The sequence below is a fragment of the Rhinoderma darwinii genome, chromosome 6 (genome assembly GCF_050947455.1).
Source record: "Rhinoderma darwinii isolate aRhiDar2 chromosome 6, aRhiDar2.hap1, whole genome shotgun sequence".
Lineage (NCBI taxonomy): Eukaryota > Metazoa > Chordata > Amphibia > Anura > Rhinodermatidae > Rhinoderma > Rhinoderma darwinii.
Genome location: NC_134692.1, coordinates 131,812,849 through 131,820,668, shown reverse-complemented (window position 1 = coordinate 131,820,668; position 7,820 = coordinate 131,812,849). Strand labels below are relative to the sequence as shown.

General features: G+C 43.4%; 1 long non-coding RNA gene across 1 annotated transcript; it reads left to right on the top strand.

Annotated features, from left to right (window-relative positions):
* The first annotated feature begins 3,308 nt into the window (after nucleotides 1-3,308).
* Nucleotides 3,309-7,470, top strand: LOC142656496 (uncharacterized). The gene is made up of 3 exons (XR_012849699.1): nucleotides 3,309-3,513; nucleotides 6,579-6,665; nucleotides 7,214-7,470. It is a non-coding gene; the product is annotated as an uncharacterized LOC142656496 (long non-coding RNA).
* The last annotated feature ends 350 nt before the right edge of the window (nucleotides 7,471-7,820 follow it).

Sequence of the window (7,820 nt, the reverse complement as noted above, 5' to 3'; positions counted from 1 at the left end):
AATCCCTACATCTCAGAGCTTGAAAAACAGCTGCAGAGAGAAAGAGGGAGAGAAGTAGCTGCAGTGAGAAGGATGAAGTGTATTGGGAAATACTGTCCACAGCAGAGGTGATGATTATTGGTGGTATAAGTAGTAGGGTTTTGTTTTACGGGGTCACTAGAGTGCTATCAAGGAGAATGTAATGGCTTTTTCCTAGATTAGGCATTAAAATAATGACTTGCCGAAAGTGCCTACAACTTTAAAATTATGTCTGCCGAAAACGTTCCTGAGCGGCCTGGGACTCCGATGTAACAGATAATCAATGTTGGTGGATGAAAGGAGCCAAACGCACAGAATATCTATATCATGACTCATGTATCAATGGGCCGCTGCTCGCAACGCTTTACCATATTTTCTATACAATATAAAGCCATCTAGCAGCTTCTCCCAGGCTCCTGTGTTGTGAACCGTCTTTCCCGAGGTAAAATTCTTCACGCCCAACACGTCCTCTCTCTATGTGTTATTAGCATTTCAAAATCTATCAGATGCACTTTGCTCGAGGGAATTTCAAGTGAACTTAACCCCTTGGTATAGAATTCCTCCCTGTGTCTCAGTCAGATTTAAGGTGGCACCGATATTACATTTCTGAATTGTTCTAAAGTATAGGAGGTTATTTTTATATAGATACTTTAAATTGATTATATTATGTTATATAGAATGTTTTATATAGATATATGTTCTATATAAAATAATCTACAGTATATAACAATAGTCATTTAGGTACATGCTTATCTTATATACATTTGCTTTAAATGCAATCTAATACAGATGTGTTCTTCCTTACCTTTCCTCATATCTCAACATATCCTGAGATGTGTGGCGGGAGATGATCGGCTTTGAGAAAAACCAAGATTTTGTGATACTCTGTCATGAGATGTCTATGCTGTATCTGTCTATGTTTGGACACCCAGTGGTTGTGATGTGAATTGCAGCTTGTCGAGTCATTTGCTAGCATATCGCGATATTGTATTGAATTTGTTTGTATTGAATTTGTATTGAATTTGTGAAATTGGAGTCCTTAGCCAAATTTCAGCTAAAGTGCGGATGTAGCCATTTTTATCTTGACTCTGATAACTTGACGCAGTGTGATATCACACGACAAAAGCCATTGAAAAGCCAATAAAAAAGTCAACCTAAACTTTCTTGACACTGTGTTTAACGCATTAAAAGTCAAGATAAAGATGGCTACATCTGTAAGGGTGAACACAACTGTATTCTCTCTTATCAGCCATTTCAGCCTGGGCAAAGGCTGTCTCTAGTGTTCTTCAATGGGGCTACTGACACACAACTGACATAAGGGGCTAGTGACATGGGTGCAGGGATTGTCACACAATATCTTCCTCCATGATCACTACCTCAATGGTTAGATGCATAGGTGTACGTTTTATAAAGTGTTTATAAGGTTCACGTTTATATATATTTTCAGTGTCTCTTTAATTGAAGGAACACTCATATTTATGGTTGGGTTGATGGGATAACACAACATATACATCTTTGCTGGCGCCCATTTCCACCAAGATGTTGGATTGCTGTTAAATGAATGTCCACCAATTAACACCATGTTGTTTTTAGGTTCAACAATCAGTTTTTCTGAAATAGAGCACCAGAACCTCTGAAAAGAGAGAGTGGAATTCTAAAATACTGGCTTCTAACAGCCTCCACTAGAGGGAGCTTAGAGCATACTACAATATTTAAATATTGAACTAAGTAATAAAATAGTATGCAGTAAGCTTCTAAGCTCCCTCTAGTGGTGGCTGAAAAAAGTCAAGTTTTATCACTTAACTTTATGTCTATACAGGGGGATTTGTCGCTCTATAGCATAAACTCAGATGGAACAGACGGACAACCCCTTTATGTAATACATATCACCCCAGCCTCTCCATTTCTTTCACAATTCCAACATCCACATTATATTAGGTAATGACTACGATTTTCCATCTCATTATCAGTATAGTGGACTGTGTCATGTTAAGGAGCACAAAATGGGAACACATTTTTCATGGCAGTGTCACTTTAAGAGGAAAAGTTACATTGTTTATTGAATGTCAGTTGCCAATTAAAAATATGTCAGTAAGTGATACAAGTAATACATGTTTGGCAGAATGATTTTCCGTATAAAAATTTCTTAAAAAATCCTAATGTGGCAGCTCAAAACATACAGAATGTCAGATATCGTTCTAGACTTCGTGCAGTAGGAATGACAAGTCGCTTATATAAGGAATGTCTAATTTCATCAAGTTCTTCCTCCTGTTCACTTATTAACGGGGGATGGGTAGTTGTCGACATATCTAAAAATAATGACAATGTCCAATTTGCATAGGCTATAATTATGTGCTGCTTATTGCAGCCAGAGGTGAACAAAATAATGGTGAACCAATCAAATAACTATAGAAGCCTGAAGGATCATTTTGACGAAATAAGAAGCAAGGGCATCTATTCATATGAACGGAATTGTCTTCCAACATGGTGCCAACAGTGGTCGTCAGTAATGATGCCAAGTGCTGAGGAATGGCATGTTTTTACTCTGCACCACAATGTGTTTACAGGGGTTGTATGAGATTAGGAAAAAAGGGACCGCTCCCCCCCCCATAAAAAGCACCACTTTTGTGCATGGGCGGTATCTAGTATTGTAGTTCAAGTAAATGAGGCTTTTTGAATAGATAGATCATAGACAAAAAGATATAAGAAAGAAAGATAATTGATTGGTTGATTAATATGAGATAGATAGATGGATGGATGGATGGATAGATAGATAGATAGATAGATAGATAGATAGATAGATAGATAGATATGTGATAGATAGATAGATAGATAGATAGATAGATAGATAGATAGATAGATAGATAGATAGATAGATAGATTAAGAAATGAAACTTATATTATGATTGCTCAGTCTGGTAAACATCACTTTAGTTTAGCTCCACTATTCTAACACACCTCTCCATTGTATTTCTTCTTATACCAGTAAGGTGGCGTGGTTTGAACACAGCGCTCAGCCATCTGGCAGCACATTACATTCAGGATACAATCTACTCCTGGAACAACATACGGACTGATTAAAATATTAGCATTTGTTTATCTCAAAGTGGAAGTCACAGAGTCGTAAGTTATAATACATGACAGCAGGGCCGCCATCAGGGGGGTACTGGGGGTACTGCAGTGAGGGGCCCGGGCATAAATTAAAAAAAAAGGGGCCCGCACTCTGCCGCTGGAATTAATAGACTCACGGCAGTGTGGCTCGTACGATTTCATTTCGGTGAAAGGAACAGGTCCCATCACGAAGCAGGGGCCCGTTCATTACATCAGAATGAAACCGTAAGGGCCCGCTGGAGAGTGAGATGTGCCCGCCCCTCCTCCTCCACAACAGCGTGACAGCGTGTGGGGAGGAGACATCACAGCAGCGGGAGTTATGAGCTCAGCCTCGGAGGATACGTCCAGCAGCAGCAGCAGTCGTCGTCTTCTTCTTCAGACACAGTGAGTACTAAGTTATGTCTGTGTCCGGCTGCTGCTGCCCGGAGCCTCCTGAAAAAATCTCCTCCTGCCCCCATAGAAAGTAAATATCTTACCCACCTCTGTATTATGTTAACACTGCAGTGTAGGATTGTATCAGCTCTACGGCTCTTATCTCCCGTCCTGTGTAACATGTGCAATAAACCTGTCTTCTCCCTCTGTTTACACAGGACAGGAGAAAAGAGCCATCGTAGAGCTGATAGTGATACAATCCTATGCTGCAGTGTGAACTAATACAGACGTGCTTTCTATGGGGAGGGGGTAGAGTTAGATGATAATGGGGGCAGGGAGATGATAATGGGGGCAGGGAGATGATAATGGGGGTAGAGTTAGATGATAATGGGGGCAGGGAGATGATAATGGGGCAGGGAGATGATAATGGGGGCAGGGAGATGATAATGGGGGCAGGGAGATGATAATGGGGGCAGGGAGATGATAATGGGGGCAGGGAGATGATAATGGGGCAGGGAGATGATAATGGGGGCAGGGAGATGATAATGGGGGCAGGGAGATGATAATGGGGGCAGGGAGATGATAATGGGGGCATGGAGATGATAATGGGAGCAGGGAGATGATAATGGGGCAGGGAGATGGCATTGGGTAGGGAGGGAAATTATGCTAGAGTGGGAAGGAGATAATAATGGAGGGAGGATGGCACTTGAGTAGGGATGCACGATGCATCAAAACTTTGATACGGTTTCGATACCGTGCACCCCCAAACGGTTCGATACCGTTATTTCATGTATTTCGATACTAAGCTGTGCGGCCGCACAGCTCAATATTGTAATACATGAATGTATGAGAGCGGAGCTGCGGCTGTGTGATACAGTTACGGCCCCGCTCCAGAGTCCTGACATGTGCGCGCCGCAAGGATGATGCAATGCGGCCAGCGCTGCACTAATGAGCGGCGGCACTGAAAACAGAACATGGCGGCCGCACTACAAAACACCCCCACATGTTCTGTCTTCAGTGCCTGAACCCCCGCTCATTAGTGCAGCGCCGCCCGCATCACCTCGTGCTGACCGCGTGCGGGGCGGGGCAATGGTTGTATTACACAGCCACAGTCCCACTCTATAAAGGCAGAGATCAAAGAAACCTCTCATCTCCGCCGCTATTCCCCTGAATGCTGCGATCAAAGCTGACTGCAGCTTTCAGGGGAAAATAAGAAGGGGGGATGCCCCTTGGATCGCGTCGCAGGAATCCCTGTGACGCGATTGAGGGACATACCATATATGGGCAGACAGCCAGGGTCCAATGAAGGACCCCAGGACTGTCCTACCATATTTCCTGTTAGGGCATACTCAGGTCTGTCCTAACAACTGCCTGTGTACTATCCGTATATAGATATATACCAGTACATTAAAGTTTAAAAAATAAAGTAAAAACATAAAGTAATGTTAAATAAAAAAAATATACACCTACACCTTTTTTACAAAACACATTAAAATAAGTCTCAATACATAAAATATACACACATTCAGTATTGGCGCGGCCGTAATAACCTGCACAACAATTTTTTTGCGTCATTTATGATGTGTACGCTGTAAAAAATAAAATAAACACTTCTTTCACTTAATAATGTGGGGCACGAGGTGTGATGAATTTAACCTCCATGTGCCTCACATTAATAGTAATTAACCCCATCATGTACCTTACACATTAACCCATTATAATTGAGGAACATGATGGGGTTAATTACTATTAATGTGAGGCACATGGAGGTTAAATTTACCATCACACCCCGCGCCTCACATCAGAAATGGAAGAACTGTTTTGTTTTTTTATTACTGTTGGCAAAGTATCGCTTTGTTATCGAAATCGCAATACTACACAAAGCATCGGTACCGAAGTCCAAATTCTGGTATCGTGACATCCCTCCACCGGAGGAGGTATTATACAATGGGGGGGGGGGTAATAATTGGGTGAAAAGTGATGATATCTGAAGGGATGGGAGAAATTATACATGGGGAGGGGTAGAGGAAGGAGAGAGTATACCTGGGCAGGGGGAGAAAGCTTATATCGGAGGCAAAGTTAGCAACAGTCCTGAATTTGCAGGGACTGTCCTGAATCCACAGATGCAGTCCCGGCAAATTACTGTCCCAGACGTGTCTCAGCCACTGCCATATTCAGAGCAGGAAAGTATCAGCTTCCTGCTCTGCCATTCACCCATCCAGGAGCGGAATCCCCGGCCAGAGAGTTGCCGACACTCTGGCCGGGGATTCCTCTCCTAGAGGTAGCCCCTGAGGTCACTGTCCATATATGGACAGTGAGGTCAGGGTCTCCTCCTGGACTGGAATCCCCTGTAGAGAGTGCCACACACTCCCCTGTAGTTAGCGCCAAACATACCCCCTGTAGATAGCGCCACACACACACACTCCCCTGTAGATAGTGCCACACACTGCCCCCTGTAGATGGCACCACACAATCCCATGTAGATAGCGCCACACCCACCCTGTAGATAGCGCCACACCCACCCCTGTAGATAGCACCACACACAGCCCCCTGTAGATAGCGCCACACACACCCGCCTGTACATAGCGCCACACACACCCCAGTACATAGTGCCACACACACCCCTGTAGATAGTGCCACACACCCCCCTGTAGATAGTGCCACACACCTCCCCTGTAGATAGCGCCACACACAGCCCCCTGTAGATAGCGCCACACACAACCCCTGTAAATAGCGTTCACACCCCCTGTAGATAGCGCCACACACCCCCCCCTGTAGATAGTGCCACACACCCCCCCTGTAGATAGTACCACATACACCCCCCAGTAGATAGTGCCACACACACCGCCCTGTAGATAGTGCCACACAACCCCCCCCTGTAGATAGTTCCACACACTGCCCCCTGTAGATAGCTCCAGACACAGCCCCCCTGTAGATAAAAGTCTAAATGCTAAACTCTGGCCACAGGTAGGGGTCTGGTGGAAAGGTGTCTGAATTACCTAACAGGTCTGGTCTAGGATCTGAATTTTTTTCTGGTTTGGTGTCTGAATTAATTTTGTTGTGTGGTTTTTACACAGATGACGTGTGTGCAGCGTGTGAAGAGAATGCAAAAGCATCATCCAGACATGCCCGTGGCGGTGGGAGATCTTAGGGACTACATTTTGGTGAGTGACTCTGCTGTGTATAGGGCTTCAGTGCAATGATTTTTGTTTATATTTCCCTCCTACACCCTGACAGATTCTACACACACACACACACACACACACACACCTCTTCCCTGTCACTCCACAGAGCCCCTGTTAGGTTGCGTCTCCCCCTTGGCTACCACTGCTACCTTCAGTTCTCCCAGCCCTGGCACTTAGTCTCTCCCCTTTGCACTCCGACACCCACCTCCTGTCTCTGCCCTGCTCCGCTCCTTTACATTTCACCCCCCCCTCCTAATAACGAGGGGGGCGGGGGCCCAGACTCATTGGCAGTATGGGGCCCAGAAATTCCTGATGGCAGCCCTGCATGACAGTAATATACGGAACAGTCTAAACTTGCCAGTCATTTTTTTTATCACTATGTGAGTAAAATGCACCAACCTTTATTATTTTATGACTTGAAATGTGTGAGTGTAGAACATCCTATCCTTATAGCCATCTGATTTCATTCTCTCCCATTTTTCAGAAAAAAAAATACGTTTGCAGTTTCTTCTGTTTTCTATTCACAGCGCACAAGTCATCCTCAGCATGGCAGGCGCAGTCATTTATATTCTACAGGCCTGTTGGAGAAAACATGGGGGCAGCTCTGAGAAAAATCTTTTTATGTTAATCCTGTGTATCTGAGCCTCTCTCTGGGCTTTCATCTACAACTCCTACTTCTTCCCAGTTGGAAAATTTCGGTACCCCACTCCCTAGAAGGACTTTGTCATAGTTGCATTAGTCAAGTATTTGTAGATATCTATAGATCAGAGGAATGTGTAGTAGAGAAAAACCCACACACCGAAAATGAAATAAAAAAGTTGGGACACTACAGAGTTAATAGAACTTCCAATATTTTCTAAACCAAAGTTCTCCACTAGTTCTTGTATATTCTTCAAATATTTTGTATCTATCTATCATCTATCTATCTATCTATCTATCTATCTATCTATCTATCTATCTATCTATCTATCTATCTATCTATCTATCTATCTATCTATCTATCTATCTATCTATCTATCTATCTATCTATCTATCTATCTATCTATCTTCTGTACTCTAATAATATGTAATGCAGATCTGTTTAACATGATCCCAATGGCAATTATGAATTCAGGGTTGAGTCATTGTAAGGTC